We start from the raw sequence: 24,725 nt of genomic DNA on the forward strand, positions 1-24,725 counted from the left end.
ACAAATCACTGGAAGAAACTGACGCTTTGTACGAGATGTTTATGTAGGCTTTCCCATTTTGCTTACAGTTATCTCAAAAATAAGTCAGAGATACATTAAGATACTTTCCAGCTCTAATATTCTTTCTAAGTGTAATGTTTCAATGATAGAGCTGAGCCAGGTCTCAAGCGCAGATTTTTGGATTCCCGGGCTCCTGTCATCATTCAATGTGAACTGCATTTCAATGTAAGCAATATTTTAAAGGTAGACACACACTAAAACTTTTGCAGGGGAGAAAAAAAGGCAAATTAAAGTAAGCAATAAAATCACATAGCTAATAATGCTCAGTAGATTTCATTAAAAGCTCTGGGAAGTCCTCTAGAAAAGAAGCCTGCTCTCTTTTGCCCAGCATTTGTCAAACTTATTTGACTCAAAATCTACTTATACACAAGTAACGGTAACATTTGGAAATTCTCTGTTGAACAATGGTACAGAGTATTTATAGGTTCATTTTTTTTCCCTGGGTCGGGATTTTTTGAAGATCTACAAAACAAAGCCAAACAAATATTTTAAGGAGTTCCCACTGTGGTGCAGTGGGAGAAGGATCCAGCGTTGCCACAGCTGTCACTCGGATTTGATCCCTGGCATGGGGACTTCCACAGGCTGAGGGTTGTGGCTAGAAAAGAAAGACAACAAATATGTTAAGATGCAAGGTATCAGCTGAATAAGGTCCTGGGATCTAATGCCTAACATGGTAACTGCAGTTGTAAACACTGTACTGTATAATTCCAATGTGCAAAAAGAGTACAACTTAAATGTTCTCAAAAAATATGTGCAGTGATGGATGTGCTGCTTAACGAGACGGCAGGGATCCACTTTCAATTATGTTACAAATTTATTTGTCAATTATACTTTAATAAAGCTGAAATAAATATGAATAAAGAATAAAACAAAAATCTATGTTCCTATCACCCCAAATGAACAGTCACAGCAGAGAGGCTATTGGTGCTGTGTTTTTCAAAAGATATTTTCCAGTTGTCCTTATGGTTCTGCTGAGGCCGTGTGACAAGTCCTAGCAAATAAAATGTGAATGGAAGTGGCAAGGATCCATTTGAGGTGAAGGTCATTAGGAGCTGGCGTGCTGCTGTCGCCTACTCCTTCCCCTCTGCAGTGATCTTTTAGAGCCCACGTTTGAAGTGGAGTATTTCAAACTACAAGGTGGAAGTAGCTTGAGTCCTTGAGCCACTGAAGAGCAGCAGCCCTGAAAAGCTGCCAGACTGCAGGAGAATGATGTGATGGGGTGGGGGGAGAGGCTCATGGATTAAATCAATGACGTTTCTGACCTGTTTGTTGATGCAACATAAACTAACCTACTTTGACTAATGCATTGGACTACGTGCCATAGACCTTTTAAGGAAGTAAAATTCTAAATAAACACGAAAATATCTTATATCCTACTACTACTGATTTAACTAACACCCACTTACAGTGGGAAAGTATAAGTATAATTGCAATCACTATCTTGATTTGTTGTGTATCAGCTTATATCTCTATACTTTTGCAATATATATGCATCAACAACCAGTATACTGGTTTATTTTCAGTCTGTGTAAATGATATAATACTCTTTTGTTCTGCAACTTATTTCATTCAAAATCTTATTTCCGGATGTTCTACATATACATCTAGTTCATTCTTTTATGTCCAATGAATCTACCACAACTTATCTGTTCCCTCACTAATGACACTGGGTTTATTGACACCTTTCATTATTCACATTTTTATTTCAGGTGAGAGTTTTTACATAATGTATATAGAAGATAAATTTTTGGCTATCAACTATCATCTTCTACCCTAATAGATATTACAAATTGTTCCTCCAAAGTGGTTTTAATACTTTAATTCTGTACCAGTGGTGTATGAGTTCCCAGTTCTTCCTACCATCACTTAGAAACATATATCCTTTAATTTTTTTTTTTTTTGGCTAATCTCATGGTATAACTGGCATTTCATTGTTTTATTTATTTTTATTGAAGTATATAGCTCTTTTACAATGTTGTGTTAGTTTCAGGTATACAGCAAAGTGATTCAGATAGATACACATATATAGTTCTCAGATTCTTTTCCCTTATAGGTTATTATAGAATATTGAGTATAGTTTCCTGTGCTATAAGTAGCTCCTTGTTACTTATCTATTTTATATGTAGTAGTGTGTATATGTTAATCCCAAACTCCCAATTTATCCCCCTACCATTTCCCCTTTGGTAACCACAGGTTTGTTTTCTATGTCCATGAGTCTATTTTCTATCTTGTAAATAAGTTCATTTGCATCGTATTTTTAGAGTACACATATAAGTTATATCATATTTCTTCCCCTTTGTCCTTCTCTGTCTTACTTCACTTAGTATGACAATTTTTAGGTCAATCTATATTGCTGCAATGGCATCATTTTATTGTTTTTTATGGCTAATACTTTATTGTGTATATATACACATCTTCTTTATTCAGTCCTCTACTGATGAATATTTTAGTCGCTTCCATGTCTTGGCTATTGTAAATGTGCTGCGACAAACACTGGAGTGCATGTATCTTTTTCAATTATGGTTTTCTCTGAATACATGTCTGGGAGTGGGACTGCAGGATCATATGGTAGTTCTATTTCTAGTTTTTAAGGAACCTCCATACTGTTCTCCATAGTGGATATACCAATTTACATTCCCATCAATAGTGTGGAAGGTTCATCTTTCTCTACATTCTCTCTAGGATTTATTATTTGTAGATGTTTTCATGGTGGCAATTCTGACCAGTATGGGGGAATTTGGTAAAATTGCAGGATACAAAACTGATATACAGAAATCTGCGGCATTTTCTGTACACTAACGATGAAAGATTAGAAAGAGGGAGTTCCCATTGTGGCTCAGCAGTAACGAACCTGACTAGGATCCATGAGGATGTAGGTTTGATCACTGGTCCTGCTCAGTGGGTTAACAAGCCAGCACTGCTGTGAACTGCGGTGTAGGTCGAAAACTTTGCTCAGATCTGGCACTGCTGTGGCTGTGGCTGGCTCAACCCCTAGCCTGGGAACCTCCATATGCTGCAGGTGTGGCCAAAAAAAAAAAAAAAAAGAAAAAAAAAAGATAGAGAGAGAGACTAGAAAGAGAAATTAAGCAAACAATCCCATTTACCATCACATCAAAAAGTCATACCTAGAAATAAACCTATGTCAGGAGGCAAAAGACCTATACTCCGAAAACTGTAAGACGCTGATAAAAGGAATTGAGGATAATACCTACAGATGGCAAGATATACCGTGTTCTTGGATTGGAAGAATCAATATTGTCAAAATGACTATACTATCCAATTACCAATGGCATTTTCCACAGAACTAGAGCAAAAATTTTAAAATTTGTATGGAAATAATAAAATACCTAGAATAGCCAAAACTATCTTGAGAAAGGAGTTTTGGAGCTGGAGGAATCAGGATCCTTGAGTTCAGACTATACTACAAATCTACAGTCATCAAAACAGTATGAAACTGGCACAAAACAGAAACACAGATCAATGGAACAGGATAGAAAAGCCAGAAATAAACCTGCCCACTTATGGTCAACTAATCTATGACAAAGGAGACAAGAATATACAGTGGAGGAAAGACAGTCTCTTCAATAAGTGATGCTGGGAAAACTGGATGGCTACATGTAAAAGAATGAAATTAGAAAATTCTCTGACACAATATACAAAAATAAACTCAAAACGGATTAAAGACCTAAATGTACGACAGGATACTATAGAACTCCTAGAGGAAAACATTGACAGAATGCTCTGACATAAATTGCAGCAGTTATCTTTTTGGATCTGTATCCTAGACTAATGGAAACAAAAACAAAAATTAACAAATGAGCCTTAATTAAACTTAAAAGCTTTTGCACAGCAAAGAAAACCATAAAGCAAACAAACAGACAACCTACAGAATGGGAGAAAATATTTGCAAATGATGCGACCAACAAGGGATTAACTTCCAAAATATACAAACAGCTCATGCAGCTCAACATCAAAAAATAAACAACAAACAAAACAACCCAATCAAAAAATAGGTACAAGATCCAAACAGACATTTCACCAAAGACATACAGATGGCCAGCAGGCACATGAAAAGATGGTCATCACTGCTAATTATTAAAGAAATGCAAATCATTGTTGTTGTTGTTGTTGTTTGTCTTTTTTTTTTTTTTTTGCTATTTCTTTGGGCCGCTCCTGCAGCATATGGAGGTTCCCAGGCTAGGGGTCGAATCGGAGCTGTAGCCACTGGCCCACGCCAGAGCCACAGCAACACGGGATCCGAACCACGTCTGCGACCTACACCACAGCTCACGGCAATGCCAGATCCTTAACCCACTGAGCAAGGGCAGGGACCGAACCCGCAACCTCATGGTTCCCAGTCGGATTCGTTAACCACTGCGCCACGACGGGAACTCCCATTGTTGTTTTAACTTGTATTTTTCCAATTACTGGAGCTGATCATGATACTGTATGTTTGTTGGCTAGTCTATTTTTTTCTGTGAATTTATTTCCCTTTGTTCATAGTGCACTTACAATTTTGATGTAGTCAAATATATCACCCTTTCCATTTGTTATTTTTTAGCTTTGGATGTCACTTCCATAATTAGCTTGCACAAGACTGACTTCTATTTTGATAGCGCTCTCTCACTCTCTTGTTTGCTCATGCGCCTGTGTTCTGTCTCTCTCCTTCTCTGGCATTCTAGCTCTTGCTTTCTCAATGTGCTTGCTTTGATGAAACAGGATGACAGTCACACTGCAGAGGCCCACCTGGCAAGCACTGAGATCAGCCTCCAAGTAACAGCTAGAGAGGAACTGAGGCCTCAGTCCAATGAGGAACTGAATCCTGCCAACAATCAGGTGAGTGGTCTCTTACAAGCTGTTGGCTAGGGCTGTAGTCATCTGAAGGCAACTCCAGAAAGTTCCACTTCCTAGCCACTCTGCTTCAGTCAGAATCAGCTAACCAGTGGGAGTGTGGGCAGAAGCATTGATGCTCACTTCCTCCCAAATGCTTACCTCTTTTCTTGCTCTGGAATTGGAAATTAAACCATCCCTTTGGATGGACTGGAATTAAGACTCACTTTAGCATCAGCATCTCCACAACGGCTTTCCTGACCACCCTCATCTCAGACTTAGACAATCCCATCTTCTCTTCCATTCTAGTATTCCTTTGTATCTCTAGCACTGTCTGTATCACATCTGACCCTTCAGACATTAAGCCAAGTATGAAGCTAGAGTTACCTTTTGTTCAGCATTTACTATAAGTGCCAAGTATGGTAATACAGGCTTTCACATACGCTGACCCATTTAATTCTCATTAAAACTCACTTACCAGAAAAGAAGCTGAGGCTCAGACAGGTAAAGTCACCAGTCTCAATGGTATGTAGAAGAGCTGGTATAATAGTCAGGATTCTCCAGAGAAACACAACCAGTAGTATACAGATACAGTTGTATAAATATAAAAAGATATAGGAGTTCCCGTCGTGGCGCAGTGGTTAACGAATCCGACTGGGAACCATGAGGTTGTGGGTTCGGTCCCTGCCCTTGCTCAGTGGGTTAAGGATCTGGCGTTGCCGTGAGCTGTGGTGTAGGTCGCAGACGCGGCTGGGATCCGGAGTTGCTGTGGCTCTGGCGTAGGCCGGAGGCTACAGCTCCGATTCGACCCCTAGCCTGGGAACCTCCATATGCTGCGGGAGCGGCCCAAGAAATAGCAACAACAACAACAACAACAACAAAGACAAAAAAAAAAAAAAGATATAGATAGATGTAACATACTTTTATATATAGATATGTCTCTTTTGTTCTTTTTTGTCTTTTTAGGGCCACACCAGCGGCACATGGAGGTTCCCAGGCTAGGGGTCAAATTGGAGCTACAGCTACAGGCCTACACCAGAGCCACAGCAACGAGCCGCGTCTGTGACCTACACCACAGCTCACAGCAACACCGGATCCTTAATCCACTGAGCGAGGCCAGAGAATGAACCCGTGTCCTCATAGATACCTGTCGGATTTGTTAACCACTGAGCCACACTGGGCACTCCAAATTTTATTGATTGATACATCTATCAAGAGAGGGTGAGAGAGATTTAAGGACTCGGCTGACATGATTGTGGGAAGTCCAAAAACCATAGAGTTAAGCCCAGAGACCAGAAATTCAAGTAAGACTTGATGATGCAGTGTTGAGTCTGAATGCCACAGGGCAGCAGACTGAAAATTCAGGCAGAATTTCTATATTACATTCTCGAGGCAGAATTCCTTCTTTGGGAAACCTTCCACTTTACTCTTGAGTCTTTTAACTACTGTATAAGGTCCACTCACTTTATGCACAATAATCTGCTTTACTCAAAGGCAACTGTTTTAAATGTTAATTACATCTAAAAAAACAAAAACCTTCACAACAACATGTAGACTGGTATTTAACCAAACAACTGGGCACCATGGCCTACTTTTATGATGATTACATAAAAGTAATCATCACAGTTGGAACAGAAACCCAGGATTGACTCAGAAATCTCTGCCCTTCACCACTATATTTTGCTGTTCCCCTGAGGACAGGATGTCTGCCTCAGTCATCTTTCTATTTCCATTAACTAGTATTGAATCCAGTAAAGAGTAGGCCCTTAGAGACTATTGGTTGAATAAGTTAATGAACCTATGTGCAATCTTCTGGAACTTCAAAAGGAGTTTGAAAAGAAGTATTGAATGAGTCTGGTATTAGGTACTGAATACACTGAAAATTTTAAAAGAAAAACACAACAGGTATATAATTCTCCAAATACTGGAGACAAAGTAAGGTTTGTAAAGTACCAGTGAAAACAAAACACAGAAATGAAAAACATTGTAAATGTTCAAATTCCAGAAATAATAAGGGAAAAATTAAATCCAGACAAAAAATAAAATTCACAGCAAAGGGAAATCACTAGGTGCCTCTTCGAAAGAGCCTAGTAATTAAAGATCTGTAGGAGTTCCAGTCGTGGCTCAGGGGTTAATGAATCCGACTAGGAACCATGAGGTTGCAGGTTTGATCCCTGGCCTTGCTCCGTGGGTTAAGGATCCGGCGTTGCCGTGAGCTGGGGTGTAGGTTGCAGACGCGGCTTGGATCCTACATTGCTGTGGCTCTGGCCTAGGCTGGCGGCTACAGTTCTGATTAGACCCCTAGCATGGGAACCTCCATATGCCGCGGGAGCGGCCCAAGAAAATGGCAAAAAGACAAAAAAAAAAAAAAAAAAGATCTGTAAACCTTTCCGTGAAAATCAACTTTTGATTCCATTTAGACTGCCCCCAAAATGTTACTGTTGTTAAGATTCAAAACATCAGATGGTCACTTATTAGCTCCTACAAAAAGTACAACTTTCCAGAAAAATATAAATACATTGGCCAACAAAGCTTGAGTACTCCTGTTAAATAATATCAAAGCTCTTTAGCAAAAAAGAAATAAGATAAATGGAATATTAGCCCCTGAGGAGACACACTGAGTGATAAAAGTTATTGTCAACTCAAATCGATGGAGACAGTAGATCACAGAAGCCCCAAATGCCTGAGCCAAATATTCCTTCTGATTTGTTTGAGTACAGGAACTCAGGGGAGCATGTGAAAAGAATTTCAAGTAAACGTATCATTAAAAGTATTATGCTGGCAGATGGCTTATGTTTAAAAAATTGGCCGTGACTCACAGAACTGCAAACACACACAAGTCAAAGTTTCCCCTTCGCTTGGTTCCAAATTTCAATTAGAAATTTATGACACTTTTCGTATCCTTTGCCCATATTAATGGCACAAATAAAAGAAATGTTGCTTTCTTGTTAATTGAGGTCAATAAAACACGGTGGCCTACTTCTGTCAGTGTCCACAGCATCTTACGTTGAACCCTGGAAGTTGTGACAGAGTTGTTCCTTGCATAATTATCACCGCTTTCATCCTTTTATCAGAGACAATCTAGGAGCAGATATTCTGGCTCTGTTAAAACTAAGCCATGGCAACAGTCCAGAGATACAAGATGAGATTAATGCCAGCCAAGGAGCCAGGCAATAAATGTTCATGTTCCGATAAGTATAAAATTTATAAGCTAACAGTATCCACTAATTATATTGCCTCCTCGAGTGTTTTATCTCCTTTCATTAAAACTCGTATTGCGAAAATAAATTAGCAAAGATTGTCCTCCTAATCTCTATTGGACAGAAGGAAGTTAACAAAAAAAATTTTCAGCATGAGTAAGGAGAAAAACCACTCCCTTTGAAAGGGACCATTTTTCCTCCTCATGTACCTTTTCGGTGGTTTGGGGAGGTTGCGGGTTTTTTTTGGGAAATTGTTCCCAATCTTGGAAAAATGAATGTGTTTTACTGGGAAAATACCGCCAATCTGTATTTCTTTACATTTCAAAAATGGTGTATCCTCAGTGAATATATCTCAAGGCTCTCCAACCTCAACGTCTTATTCAGAAACACACCCAAACAACATCACAATTTTTCATCTTCACCCAACCATCTTCTACCTTAATCTAAGATCTTTCTCCTGACTTCCCTAGCTGTATTAAAGTTTCCACCATCCTTCCATTTGACTGATCACAAATATTCAGGTCCTCATTGACGATTTTTCTCCTTCCCTTACCAAATCCAAGGTGTCACCAAGTTCCATTGATTCCGTCTCTATTGCATCTATTGTACCTGCACTTAGCCACCAGTAGACACTCTCATACTAAGTGACTTAAGTCAAAAGGAGAAAGACAAATACCATATGATATCACTTATATCTAGAATCTAATATACAGAACAAATGAACCTTTCCACAGAAAAGAAACTCATGGACTTGGAGAAGAGACTTCTTGTTGCCAAGGGGGAGGGGAGGGAGTGGGATGCACTGGGCATCTGGGGTTCATAGATGCAAACTATTGCCTTTGGACTGGATGAGCAATGAGATCCTGCTGTATAGCACAGGGAACTATATCTAGTCACTGGTGATGGAACATGATGGAGGATAATGTGAGAAAAAATATATATATACATATATATGTGTGTGTATGACTGGGTCACTTTGCTGTACAGTAAAAATTGACAGAACACGGTAAATCAACTATAATGGGAAAAATTAAAATCATAAAAAATAAAAGACACCAATTTACTGATTCTAAGTGAAGAGTTATTGTGCTAATATAGGTGGATCATTTTTATTAATTAATTAGCTATCTTTATAACACAAAAGGAAGAGCCTCTGTTTAACAGTACCATTTTATAAGATTCTTTTTTTTTTTTTGTCTTTTTGTCTCTTTTAGGGCCACACCCGTGGCATATGGAGGTTCCCAGGCCAGGGGTCCAATTGGAGCTGTAGCCGCCGGCCTACATACACCACAGCCACAGCAACACGGGATCCAAGCCACAGCTTCGACCTATACCACAGCCCACAGCAACACCAGATCCTTAACCCACTAAGCGAGGCCAGGGATCGAACCTGCGTCCTCATGGATGCTAGTTGGGTTTTTTAACCACTGAATCATGATGGGAACTGCCATTTTATAAGATTCTATGTGTTCAAATGACGTAACTAGTTATTGTATGGTTATAGACACTGTCTGATAATATTGCGCTCTTTGACAACTTTTACAGATATTTACAAATATACACACAGCTTACTCATTTTTCACACTTAATAGCAATATACTGTATCAGTGCACTGTGACACTAGCTGATCTTTCAGTGTGCTCCAGACTACGTAAAAGATGCCAGTATCTGCATCTGTGACTGAGGGATTTCTTTCACCCCAACCCCAACCACTCAAAACCATTCTGGCCCCGCTCATGGCTTGTAGGAAGGGCTGAAGAATTAACGCCACCTTGGAACAGAGGTCAATCTATGACTCTTGGGAATGAGAGTATCAATACAGTATCCCACAGGTGGTATAATTCTAAAGCATATCATGTCATTTATCATATTTTTCCATGGAACAGTCTCTCACTTGTGGATATCTGGATAATACACGCTTTCCTGGCCTCCCCGTCCCTGTCTCACTTCCCTTCTCTCCTCCTGGTATACCTTTCACCTCCCAAATAAACTAATTTTACTTCAATCCTAGTCTCTGGATCTGTTTCCTCTGACAATCAAAGCTAAGATATCTTATTCGACCACTCTTTTAACAATACCCCCAACCTATCAATTTTCTGTTATTTCCAACTTGCGGTAGGGTTGTGCCGCTATAAACATCTTTGTCCAAAAGAATCTTTTTTTTTTCCTCATTTTGAATCACTACCAAGTATTGTACATTGACAAGATTGTAACAACTTCTGAACTACCAGAAAACTCTGCATATTTGATTGATTATAGCCTCATTATAGAGTTTCATCAGTTCTACGATTTGTTAATTTAACAGACATATGCAGACCCACCTGCCTCTGCCAGTAGAATCTAAATTCCTCGAGGGGAGTCCCCATCGTGGCGCAGTGGTTAATGAATCCGACTAGGAACCATGAGGTTGCGGGTTCGGTCCCTGCCCTTGCTCAGTGGGTTAAGGATCCGGCGTTGCAGTGAGCTGTGGTGTAGGTTGCAGACGCAGCTCGGATCCCGCGTTGCTGTGGCTCTGGCGGAGGCCGGTGGCTACAGCTCCGATTCAACCCCTAGCCTGGGAACCTCCATATGCCACGGGAGCGGCCCAAGAAATAGCAAAAAGACAAAAAAAATAAAAATAAAATTAATTCCTCGAGGGCATGAACAGTGTACACTATCATGTCCCCATTATATGATGGGTGTTTGGTATTCGATAAACATCTGTGAAATGAATTATTACCCAATCTTAGCTATTTCCACTGGCATTTCTTTGATTATCAGTAGTGAACTAGTAAATATTTCTGAGGCAAGCAAACAGGAAAAATTTGGCCCCTCAAATCCCCGTGCCAACCTCAAAGTTAGACCATGTAACAAAATTTTAAACTAATTAGATGAGGAATGATCTTTTAAGTAAAGACAGATAATGTAATTGTCCTTCACAGAAAAACTGAATTGGGACTCTCAGCCCTGTTTTGTTTTCTTGTAAAGACTCAACATCTCTTACATTATTTGTGTAAGAGAATTTTAAAATGCCCTTAATGTTCCCACGCAGACTCCGAGGAACTTATTGTGTCGCTACCACAAACACCCCTTTTCTGAGCATGGTCCCTTGGTTGACTACCAGCAGTCTCAAAAGAAGCAAGGCATTTAAAAATGAGAGCCTCCCAAAAGAGCGTGAACTCTTTTCTCTCAAAGTTCCATGAAAGAACAGAATTCTAGTCTTGAGTTAATCATTATTTCCAGCTCATTGTTATTGGGAGTAGGACTCATTTTATCCGTTCAGGGTCAAACATAACAACAGACAATCATGCAGCAAGTAGGCAGCCAGGGTCCAAGTTGAAATGAACAGGCTGAGGTCAAACAGCTACAAACTGTACTCCGGGGAAAGTATATGGAGCGGAGAATTAGGTACAGTCAAGGCAGTAGGCAGAGTTAAGCGTAGTTGAGGAGACATCAAGGATGAAGGCTCACAATTTAGAAGATGGTTAAGCCAAAGGGGCAAAAAAGAAAGGTATTCATTCCTTCATCAAATATTATCACGTGTCCACCATGTTCTTGGTTCTGGAAACAAAGAAGGATATAATACAGGCATAGACCCTGACCTCATAGTTTACATTCTCGGCAGAAGGTCAGGTAATAACCAAGTATGGGTGGACGATTAAAATAATTACAAGACTGAATACATGCTATGAAGGAGGCAAATGAGCGTATTTATGGGAATAATGACAGAGTGCGGTCTATTTAGACATTGCATTCATGGACAGCCTCTCTGAGGTGGTTCCCATTAATAAGAGAAAGAAGCCAGGCCAAGAATGGAAGAAGGAGCACCCCAGAGAGACGCAACATGATGCATCTTGAAGCAGGAAAGGGTTTAGCACATTCAAGAAACTGAAGATAAACCCGTTTAGCCAGAGCTCTATAGGCAGGAGGGAGACTGGTGAAAGATGAGGCAAGGGGCCAGATTCAAAGGTGGAATTTGATTGCACGTGCAAGAGACAACCATTAGAGAATTTTACAAAGTTTAGTATCGTGATCCTACCTCCATTTCGAAAGATCACTTTATATTTTAGCCCATTCAGGCAGCTGTAACAAAAACACCACAGACTCAGTGGCTTATGAACAACAAACATGTACCTCTCTGAGTTCTGGGGCCTGCGAAGTCCAAGATCAAACAGCCCTGGCAATTTGGTGTCTGGTGAGAAAACCCCTCAGGGTTCCAGACTGCCATTTGCTATCGTAACCCTGCATGGCAGAGGTGTGAGGGAGCCCTCTGAGGCCTCTTTTATTACAAGGGCACTAATGCCACTCAGGAAGCCTCCGCCCTCATGAACGAACCATCTCCCGAAGCCCCCACCTCCTAATACCATCACCCTGGGGGTTAGGCTTCCACCTTTGGATTTGGGGCAGACACAAACATTTAAGACATAACAAACACTCTGGCTACTGCGTGGAGAATTACCAGAAGGCAGGCACGAAGGGAAAGAGGAAGACCAAGCAGAAGGCTGATGTCATATTGCAAGTAAAAAATCAAGGCTACTGACAATGGAAATGGAGAAAAGGGTAAATAAAAAAATGTATCCTGGAGCTATAATTTCTATTTACACAAATGCTTATATATTTATATATATTTATTTTATCCGGGAGATACAATTTATGTGTATATTATAGATAGAGCTACTGGATGAGTTCGAGGGGTGTGTAATCCAGGAATGTGTATTTGGTGCCCTCTATTGAGCAGGGTAACACCAGCTAATGGGGTCGAGATGAGCTTGCGTGGGAAGGCAGATCAAGCATGCAGTTGCGTTAACTTTGACATCTGTGATATAACTGAGCAGGGATTTCAAGAACTCAGCCAGATACACAAGCATGGTTGTCAGAGGAGGGTCCTGGACTGAAAATACATCTTCAAGAGAATGAAGATTGTATTAGTGGACTTGAGCTATCGTAACGAAACATCATAGACTGGGTGACTTCAACAACAGAAAAAAGTTTCTTTTCTCACAGTTCTGGTGGCTGCAAGTCTGAGCTAAAGGTGTTCATATGACTGTTTTTCTCTGAGGCTTCTCTCCTTGGCCTGCAGATGGCTACTTTCCCTCTGTGTCCTCATGTGGCCTTTCCTCTGCGCATATGCATCCTGGTGTGCAAATTTTGTCTTCTTGTAAGGACAACAATATGACTGAATCAGGACCTGCCCTAAAGGCCTCATTTTAATTTAATCACCTCTTAAAAGGCCTACCTCCAACTAGTCACTTACTAAGAGTTAAGAAACTTCAACATATGATTTTCAAGGGCCACAATTCAGCCACAACAAGGGTGTTTCTATCCACATCATAATCAATGAAATCACTTCATGAAAGACTGTGTGTGTGGGGGGGGGGGGGAGATCCTGGAACTGAACCCTGAAGAACTTCAATATTTAGAAGGGAAATTGCCAGCAAAGGGACTAAGATTACACATCCAGTGAGACGATGAGGAGAGTACTGCATTAGAGACGGCAAGAACCAATTATGTTTCAGGTACGGAGTGGTCAACACTGACAAATGACACTCAAAGACCCAGGAAAATGGGACTGAGATGTGCCCACTGGGTTTGTTACAAGGAACGGGTCTTGTGATTTTTGACTAAAACTCTTTTAATGGTGGGAGGGGCAAAACGATTGGGTTCAATATGGAATGCGAGATGAAAATAGAGACGAGAAATGTGTGTCTTTCTCTATATTAATTTTTTATCATAAAAACCATAATTTTTATAATAACGAAAAGAATCAAGTAACGAAAGAGGATCTGATAATTGACTCAACAAGGCCTTGAGAAAGCAGGTGAGGATGGGATCCAGAGTACAAGCAGAGGGGCTGGCTTTTGATAACAGAAAATCATCTTTTTGTCTTGTAACAGAAGGAAAAAAAAAAAAAAGGAAAGAGCTACAGATGGTAGTAATTTTATAGGCTTGATGGTAGGAAATGAGCTATGCCTCTGATTGTTTCCATTTTCCAGAGAGGTCTGATACAGTGTCATCAGCCAAGAGGGAGAGTGGGAAAAGTACTACAGGTGAGAACTGAGGAGAAAGGATGGTACCCAGAAGCTTGGAATACCTGTCTATGGATGGCACTTAGTCGTCGTTCCCGCCACCGCCCTGCCACTCTGTTCTACAACTTTGTGGGCTGCTTCCTTTTTTTTTTCTTTTTTTTTGGTCTTTTTAGCTATTTCTTGGGCCGCTCCCGCGGCATATGGAGGTTCCCAGGCTAGGGGTTGAATAGGAGCCGTAGCCACCGGCCTACGCCAGAACCACAGCAACGCGGGATCCGAGCCGCGTCTGCAACCTACACCACAGCTCACGGCAACGCTGGATCCTTAACCCACTGAGCGAGGCCAGGGACCGAACCCACAACTTCATGGTTCCTAGTCGGATTCGTTAACCACTGCGCCACAACGGGAACTCCAGGGCTGCTTCTTTATATGCAGCGCCTACCTGCTTCCCTGCGGGGCACTGATCCAATGCAAATTGTTCTTTGGGGCCAAGTAGAGAGAAAAGCTTGATTGAGAGCCTTTAAAACAAGCAAGGTAATAAAAGGGGGAAATTTTTAACTTTTATTATATTCAAAACCAGTAACTTCAAAAGCAATTAAATTGAAAACCACATTTATTGAGTTAACAAATCATGAGTTAAAAACAATTTAACTTTTAAAGACTTTCATTGAGTTCGAAAAATAGTGAAACTACTTTATTAATTTAATTGTTTTGAAGTCAGTGTTTTGGAACCCAATAAAAGTGTTTTTATTACTTTCATTTTCCCAAGCTTTCTTCCAAACCCAGTCCAATCCCCTTTGCCAACGGAGCTGGCCCAACTGTAAACAGGGCAGATGCTACATATGAGAAAGATATTTCTCACGTCCTTTTCTGACATTTAAGTTGTTTTTCTATCCTCTCCTCCAAAAGTCTTTGTTTCTTCTCGGTCAGTTTATTTTGACCTCTGTCCTATGCCACACGTGTATGTGCATGTGAGTGTCTGTGCGTGGGTATTACTGTGTCAGCTGTTACACGTATTAGTCAGGGTCCAGTCAAGTGACACGCAGAAATCATACGAGCACTTTCCATTACGAAAAGTGTAATATAAAGAACTGCTAGGTTGTTAAACATGGTTAATTACTAAGCAAGGTCAAAGAGGACCCGAGTGATGAAGAAGATGGACCGAGGAAGGAACTTAGAAGCGGCCCTCCCCAAGGCTGGGTTCAGACCTCTGATGGGAGGACTATGACTACGACAGGAACATAAGCACCAGTGGGGAAAAGCTGCCACAGGGCAAAAGCTACAGCTGAATCTCAGGGCCAGCGAGTGAATCCCTACGAGGAGCAGAAACCAGCTGGACAGCACAGGCCACAGGTGAACTGGGAAGGCTGCCACTGTACCGGCAGGGGACCATGCCAGCAGACGTGGGGCACTGCTGCATAGTGACGTCTACTAAGGTCAAGGCTACCAACGTCCCTGACCCTAACCCCAATGGAAAACAGCACACAGAGAGGCTTCTTCCTCCTTCTCTAGCCGGGCAGCATTCCTCTAGCGCCCTCTATTGGTAAAGCCTAACAACAAGCCTGCTGGCCGAGAACAGACATCGTCACAGTCCAGCTTCAGCATCAGAAAGGAAGGCAAAGAAGTGTGGGTTCAGAGATGAGAGAAAAGCAAGGAATAACTAACTATCACATTAAACTACCATCTCTCGGCTGCAGGCTCACTCTGCAATCCTCTTGTTCCCTGGGGGCTGGGACGGCATTCTCCTCTGTAAGACGACATACAGATCAAAGATTCTCCGAAAAAAAAAAGACAGTCTCTTCTCATGTCCCCCAACCTCCATTTAAATATGGGGAAGACTGATATTTAGGTAAAGTGACAATCTCCAACATCTCATGGTTGGTTATTAGGACAGCAGATTTTCTGATCCCTGGCGCTATGGTCTTTCCAATGATCCTCTTACTCCTGTAGTGAGTCAACATTTCGAAAACACCACCTAATATGCTTATGCTCCTTTGTCAATATTACTAGTTCTTTCCATCATCCACTTAGGACAGTAAATCTAACTTTTACAAAGAGGTATAATACACACTTTTAAATCTTTTAGGAAATGGCTAATAGTTGCGAGGAGAGCTGTCAATGCAGGTTTTTATTTTTATCATTTTTTTGCCTTTTTGCCTTTTTGCCATTTCTAGGGCCGCTCCCATGGCATGTGGAGGTTCCCAGGCTAGGGGTCTAATCGGAGCTATAGCCGCCGGCCTACACCACAGCCACAGCAACACAGGATCCAAGCCACGTCTGCAACCTATGCCACAGTTCACAGCAACACCAGATCCTTAACCCACTGAGCGAGGCCAGGAATAGAACCTGCAACCTCATGGTTCCTAGTTGGATTCGTTAACCACTGCGCCACGACAGGAACTCCTGTCAATGTGTTTTTAAACTTTGGAAGGAAAAAATAAAAAAAGCTTCTATTTTTTTTTTTTTAAAGGTCTTGGAGTTCTCATCGTAGCTCAGTGGAAATGAATAAGGAAAAAATAAAAAAAGCTTCTATTTTTTTTTTTTAAAAAGGTCTTGGAGTTCTCATCGTAGCTCAGTGGAAATGAATCTGACTAGCATCCAATAAGGACACAGGTTTGATCCCTGGCCTCGCTCAGTGTATTAAGGATCTGGCTTTGCTGTGGCTTTGGTGTAAGCCGGCAGCTACAGCTCCGATTGGACCCCTAGCCTAGGAACCTCCATATGCCATGGGTGTGGACCTGAAAGGACCAAAAATAAAGTCTTAACTGGGCAGATGAGAGTTGCTAGTCTGGCTATGAATTTTAAGCAATTTCACGTAAAAGGAACTTCAAGAATGAGTTGCCCAGCACCTAACACTGGTCACTCTGCTTGCAAAAGTAAACTTTATCCTGGTTGGTGACTAGGAGGTGACGCCGATGTTTGCCACTGTGTTCCTCCTCCAGGCGTTTCAAAGTGTTCCAATCACCAGGAGAGAAACACAGAAAGAGGCTGAGATTCGTGGCTTCAGCAGGCCTGTCTGCAAAAAGCAACAGAATTTGCTGAGGAAAGCTACTTCTAGCGCTCATTAGCAGAGAGACAAAAGTGATACACTGCCTTGATAAAACAGCCAGGATGAAAGCCTGCCTAGAGGGGTTTCTGAATCCCCAGAAGCAGCTGATCTGAGCCAAACAAACGGGCAGTAGGGAAGCAAGCCAAGGCGACGGAATTTCATACAGAGGCTGCTCTATGCTCTCCCCATGAAGACTCAGTCGGTCAGGGCCTTTGGTTCTACACAGACAATGGAACCAGATGTCTGGTTGGGGCGGGGAGGGTCTCCTTTGCAGTAAGAACGAGGTGAATCCTGGTGGAAGGGGAGAACCCTGGCGAAGTCCTCCATCTCCCCTGCCCGTAGGGAATCCAGGTTTTCCCGAGGTCTTTGTGTTCAGGAGGCCTTTATAGAAAAAGCAAGGTTTTTAGAATTTAGACAGACCTAGATTCAAATCTAGCCTCTACGAATGATTTAATCGCTCAGAATTCAATTCTTTGTGAATAAAATGAAACTACCAGTGCCTACTTGGAGATTTATAGGGAGATTAAATAAGATATGGAAGCAAAGCACCAAGGTCCACGCCTGGTCTAACAGTGCTTGGTGTGGTGTATCGATCACTAGTTGATGCTACTGGTACTACTACTCTACTACTAACTATTCTCAATTTTTAAAAGCCCCTTTCTTTTTCCTGTTGGTGTTTATTTGGCTGCACTCGCACATGCAGTTCCCAGTCCAGGCATCAAACCTGTGCCACAGCAGCAACAACACTGGATCCTTAACCCACTGACTCCTTCGGGAACTCCTACAAGTCCCCTTCTAAAGGAAGAATCACGAAAAAGCCAGCTTATGGAGCAGGTTGTCTAATATCAGGGACCAGAGAACACACACATAAACCACCATCATCCTCGCACCCCACACACCTCTCCATGGCCACCTCCCAACCCTTCAGCGTAATAGACAGAGGAGCGCCCACTGTGGTGCAATGGGTTAAGAATCTGACTGCCGCAGCTTGTGTCGCTGCAGAGGCGACACGCAATGGGTTTAAAGGATCCAGTGTTGCTGCACCTGTGGCACAGGTCACAGCTGTGGCTCACATTCAACCCCTGGCCCAGGAACTTCCATATGCCACAGTGTGGCCATTAAAAAAGGGGGGGGGGGGAAGAGTTCCTCTTGTAATTCAGCGGTAATGAACCCAAACAGCATGCATGAGGACATGGGTTCACTCCCTGTCCTTGCTCAGTGGGTTAAGGATCCAGCATTGCCATGAGCTGTGGTGTAGGTCACAGATGTGGCTCGGATCTGGCATTGCTGTGGCTGGCAGCTGCAGCTCTGATTTGATCACTAGCCTGAGAACTTCACATGCCACAAATATGGCCCTAAAAAGCAAAAAAAAAAAAAAAAAAAAAAGGCTGTGCTATTAGTGCAATTAAAATATGCTTTTAGAAAAGAAAACAAAGATAACAATATAAAAAACTAGGAGTTCCCGTCGTGGCGCAGTGGTTAACGAATCCGACTAGGAACCATGAGGTTGCGGGTTCGGTCCCTGCCCTTGCTCAGTGGGTTAACGTTCCGGCGTTGCCATGAGCTGTGGTGTGGGTTGCAGACGCGGCTCGGATCCTGCGTTGCTGTGGCTCTGGCGTAGGCTGGCAGCTACAGCTCCAATTTGACGCCTAGCCTGGGAACCTCCATATGCCACGGGAGTGGCCCAAGAAATAGCAAAAAGACAAAAAAATAAAAAATAAAAAAAACTAAATGTAATCAAAATATATAAAACCAATATTCAAATGTGGAAATAATGGTATTAAGCTGACCTTATAGGGACTACCAAGAGATTAAATAATAGGACACACTTAAAGAGAAAAATTCTAAAAACGCTATAAAATGAAGACCATGATACAGAGATCAATAAAACCCAGAAAGCCAAAAAACAAACAAGTGAATCATTAGCCAAAATGATACACTAACAATATTGCCTAGTAAAATGCAATAGTTTAAAATAAAGAACTTGTGACAAAAACCACATAATATTTCTGTAAATATATACAGAAACCAGCTTAGGATCACGCCTGTCTGGACAAAGAACCCTTTTCACACAGAGGACTGAGCACATCTTAGGCAAAGACACACTGCAAGGGAAGACAAAGGCAAGAGGCATGTATCTCACCCAAAGGTGAGGACCCCGTCCCTGAAGGATCAACTCTGAACACAATGCCCACTCTGTCCCTAAGACAGTGTCCATACAAGTTCCTACTATTTCACAGCAACTCATATTAAGGGTTGAGTTTGGGCTCTGGCCAGAGACAGACCTGGCTTCGTATTCCAGCTCTACCGCTTACAAGCTGTGTGAATTGGGACAAGTTACATAATCCCTCTATGTCTCAATTTTCTCTTCTGGAAAACATGGATGGGAATAGTGCCTTCCTCATAAGGTAGTCATAAAAATCAAATGAGTTAATCCACCCAAAGAACTTAGTTTAGCCTGCCATCTGAGCATGAGCTCAATAAGTGACAGGTGTTCCTCTTGCTATCATTAGCTTAGGTAACAGAAACAATGCAGGTGGGGTGGAGCCATTTAGAACAAGACACCCAGTATCCAGAGCAGCTCATCATACTGGCCAGTAATAAAATGGAGATACGGAGAGGCAAGAAATACATGCCTGACACAGGCTTCTTCAGCAACAGAGGAAAGAAGGAAAGTGAAAAATGCAGACTTTGAAGGAAGTAATCAATCAATGTACATGAGACCCTCTTCCCCCCAAAGAGAAAATGCTATAGGATAAATTTTGGAGCTTGGAGTTCTTACAGATTGGTTGAGGAAAGAACTAGAAATACACTCTTTTGTAATGTCTACCATGGTCCTATCTGTGCCCCCATCCTACAGTGACCTGGGCAAACATGACAGCAAGAGCAGAGTCCAAGTGTTAATATGGAGGGAGACCTTTGGGTGAGATGCTGCAGGCCTCAGAAGACCCCTGTATAAATGCCCCCCAATAATGAAATTCCCTGGAGGAAGTCCTTGAGAGTCAAGCCCCATGTACTTAAGCCTGAGATGGAAAACTTCTGACCAAAGAGCCCTTCCATTGTTAGTGACATCTTTAAATCAACAGAGAAGATTTCCAATTATCTACCAAAAGACTGCTAGTGATTCCTTGCAAGGCCCCAAAGGCAAGCCAGAACATAAGCAGACGGTCATACCGGATTCATTCTAAGAGAGATAAGCCCAATGAAATGTGTATATCAAAAGAACTTACAAGGATCACTTCATGGTGGATTAGTTATAACTTCAGTCAGGTACAGGGCACCATTCCAAGGCATGACCTTTTTTTAAATATTATTAATTCAAATTATTTTCCTCTGAGGTGCTTTTCCATGTAGCATTATTTTTATCTTTTTTATTGATATGTAGTCATGTACACACAGAAATCACACATATAGTAAGTGTTCAATGAATTTTCACCAACCAAATATAACCACAACCATCACATAGATCAAGGTATATAATATCACCAGCATGCCAGTGGCCCTTCATGCTACCCTTCCAAAGATCACTGGCCTCCAGAACTTCTAATAGCATAGGTAAGTTTTCCACTGTTTTTGTACTTTATACAGATGTGATCAGAGAGTACGTACTTCTCCTTGATGACTTCTTTGGCTCAAAAGCACATTATGCTTTGAAATGTGTCCATACTGCTACAGAAAAACTGTCGATCATTCACTCTAGATGTTGTCTGGTATGCCATTGTGTGACTACGTATTTAACCAGTCTACTGCTGATAGACATTTGAGTTTTTCCCAGTTTGGGGCCAACTATAAATGGAACTATGAACATTCCTGCACATATCATTCAGGGACTATATGTACGTCTTTTGTTGATCATTTACCAAATAAAGGAATTTATAGGCCATGAGATTCTTTAGATTTTCAAAGTTTCGATAAAATATATAAACACCTCCTGCAGATCAATACCAAAAAAACGAACCACCCCATCCAAAAATGGGCAGAAGATCTCAACAGACAATCCCTCAAAGGCGGCATACCAATGGCCAAAAAAACACAGGAAAAGATGTTCAACAGCACTCATGATTAGAGACGTGCGAATCAAAACCACGATGAGGTACCACCTCACACCAGCCAGAATGGCCATCATCAAAAAGGCTGCAAACAGCAAATGCTGCAGAGGGTGTGGAAAAAAGAGAACCCTCCTGCACTGTTGGTGGGGATGTAAATTGGTGCAACCGCCATGGAAAACAGGATGGAGATTCCTCATAAAACTAAAAATAGAATTAGCATTTGATCCAGCAATCCCACTCCTGGGCATCTAGGACTCAAAAAGATACATGTACTCCCATGTTCACTGCAGCACTATACACAACAGCCAAGACATGAAAGCAACCTAAATGTCCATCAACAGAAGAGTGGATAAAAGAAGATGTGGTGCATATACACAGTAGAGTATTACTCAGCCATAAAAAGGAATGACATAATGGTGTTTTGGACGGACTCAGAAATTATCATGCTAAGTGAACTTAGTGAGACACCAACATCAAAAAAAAAAAAAAAAAGGATACAATGAACTTCTTAGCAAAACAGATACTGATTGAAAGACTTTGAAAAACTTACAGTTTCCAAAGGAGACAGGTTGGGGTGGGGGAAGGGATGGGCTGGGGGTTTGGGATGGAAATGCTATAAAACCGAGTTGTGATCATCGCACAACTATAAATGTAATAAAATTCAGCTACAAAAATAAAGCTTCAAAATTGTTGACATTGACAATTCTTCCATCTGAAAAGAAAAGTAATGGAAAAAGGTTACTAAAGTGTGGCCACGTGTGGTCTACCACTAGTTTGTAACAACACTGAGGGTAAAACCTAGCTGTTGAGCCACATCTACTTCTAGACGGTAAGTTACCTGGAAGAAATAAACCCCATAGGACTTATTTCAAAAAGTCAAACTAATTCATTCATTTCAAATGTCTCAAAGATTACTTTCTGATGCCCAACTGCATTATGGGTAACCACCTAAGAAGACTGACAAACACGTTGACGGACATTCTCAATTTTTCCCAAGATTTGGTTGGATCATAGCTGCACCATTTCTTTTTTTTTTTTTTAAACAACAATGAGCCTGTCAACAATATGAAAAAGAAAATCACAGGAGAAGATCATCTATTTAAGTCTCTGTAATGAAATCACTACTTTCATAATGCAGTTGGGCATTAGAAAGTAATCTTTGAGACATGTCAAATGAATGAATTCGTTTGAATTTTCAAAATAAACCCTGTGGGGTTTACTTCTTCCAGGTAACCTACAGTCTAGAGGAAGGGATTAGAAAGTAGTTGGGTTGCGAATACCACGAGCACTGCTAAAAGAATGGGGGGGGGGGAGGAGTTCCCTGGTGGTGCAGCAGGTTAAGGAGCTAGTGTTGTCACTGCTGCAGCTCGGGTTTGATCCCTGGCACGGGAATTTCCACGTGCAAAGGCTTGGCCAAAAAAAACAAAACAGACAGAAAAAAAAAAAAAAAAACCACGCACACAAAAGAAAAGTAGGCAGGGGAGTTCCCGTCGTGGCGCAGTGGTTAACAAATCCGACTAGGAACCATGAGGTTGCGGGTTCGATCCCTGCCCTTGCTCAGTGGGTCAAGGTTCCGGCGTTGCCGTGAGCTGTGGTGTAGGTCGCAGACACAGCTCGGATCCTGCGTTGCTGTGGCTCTGGTGTAGGCTGGCAGCTACAGCTCCAATTCGACCCCTAGCCCGGGAACCTCCATATGCCGAAGGAGCGGCCCAAGAAATGGCAAAAAGACAAAAAAAAAGAAAGAAAGAAAAAAGAAAAGTAGGCGGGGAAGATCACAGTGGGCTTTAAATGTCCTATTAAGGAGTCCCTTCGCCTAGACATTGCAGAACCACTGGGGCACTTTAAGAGGTGGACAGGATCCAATTTCCATCTTAGGAAGAACACTTTAGGTGCAGTATAGTGATACATTCACAGGTGCAAAAAAAAGAAGACCAACTGAAGAGAGCCAGTTGAGATATGATGAATGGCTTGATCTAATAGAAAGAAAGTGGTTATTAAATTAGGCAACATACAGGGAGTTCCCATTGTAGCTCAGCAGGTTAAGAACCTAAGAACCATGACCATGTGGGACTGATCCCTGGCCTCACTCAGTGGGTTAAGGATCCAGCGCTGCCATGAGCTGTGGCATAGGTCCTATGGGGTAGGTTCCTCATGGCTGCGGCTGTGGCGTAGGCTGGCAGCTGCAGCTCTGATCCGATCCCTAGCCTGGGAACTTCCATGTGCTGCAGGTGCAGCCCTAAAAAACAAATGAGTAAATAAGTAAATAAATAAAGTAGGCAACACGCAACATGAAGACATTTTTTTCTATCCTGAAAGGAATGGCAACTTAACAACTCTGTAACATTATGTGGAATATTTTTATATCTCCATCGAAAACAACCTCATATAAGCATTTCTTAATTCCATCTTTGTTGTCCTTTCCCAAAAACACAACTAATAGCCTAAGACCACTTTCCCCACCTCTGCGGGAGAATCTTCCAAAAGCTGACTGATCAGCCCACTGCTGATCTTGATCTCCTGCTCCATGTCTCATTGTAAAAATGCAGGGGTGTTTTCTCCAGCGGAAAGAGCATGGGATTTGGAATGACCAATGTTCAAGTCCCTGATTTACTGCTCTCTTTATTTTGTGAACTTGACTACTATAGTTCTCTGAAACTGAGGCTCTGAACACAGAAAATGGAGTCTTTCTACTTAACTCGCAAGATCCTTGAGGGGATCAAGTGAAATAATAATGTGTGAAATTACCGCTGAAAACTAGAACACGTTATTTATTTGTCAATTACTAGCATATGTATCACAGATTACATCCCTGAACGGGAAACAATTGACACACTTAATTCTCGCTCTCAGCCATAGACATAAAACACAGGAATGATCAACAAAAACCTGAAAAACTTCTAGATCCTGCTAGATCCTTCCATTATCACCATGTGGCGGGACTTGAGACGGAAAACCAAGTTTCCGCTAGATTCTTAGTGCTACCTCATTCTACCAGAAAGCTCAGCAGCACAGATTAGGATGGCTTTCATTTGACTTGCCATCATCACTCACAAAACATCACAAGAAATCTACATCCTTTCCTTTTTCAGCCACACCCAGGGCATATGGAAGTTCCCCCCCACCCAGGCCAGAGATCAAATCCGAGCTGCAGCTACAACCTACACTGCAGCTATGGCAATGCTGGATCTTTAACCCACTGTCTCACAGTGGGAACTCCTCTGTATCTTTTTCCTAAAAGCAACATTCTCTTCCTCATGCGTCTATAGACTTAAGGTGTCAAACTGGAGAAGTCATGAGGCTGGACCACCTCATGAGTTACAGCCACTGACATCAGAAGTTCTCCAACACATCCGAAATGTACGCCCCCCACACAGAAGCGGAAATGATGTGACTGTACCACTGGACACGTGTGCAACATCTTCATCCGCCTCAGTCGTGACTAGTCCGCATCTGTACAGGGTGGAAAGAAGCACTGCAGACAGCAACACAGAAGCAGCACCACTCAAGAAACGGCTATGGCTTGAGGGGAAGG

Source organism: Phacochoerus africanus, chromosome X (genome assembly GCF_016906955.1).
Source record: "Phacochoerus africanus isolate WHEZ1 chromosome X, ROS_Pafr_v1, whole genome shotgun sequence".
In the NCBI taxonomy this organism is placed as follows: Eukaryota; Metazoa; Chordata; class Mammalia; order Artiodactyla; family Suidae; genus Phacochoerus; species Phacochoerus africanus.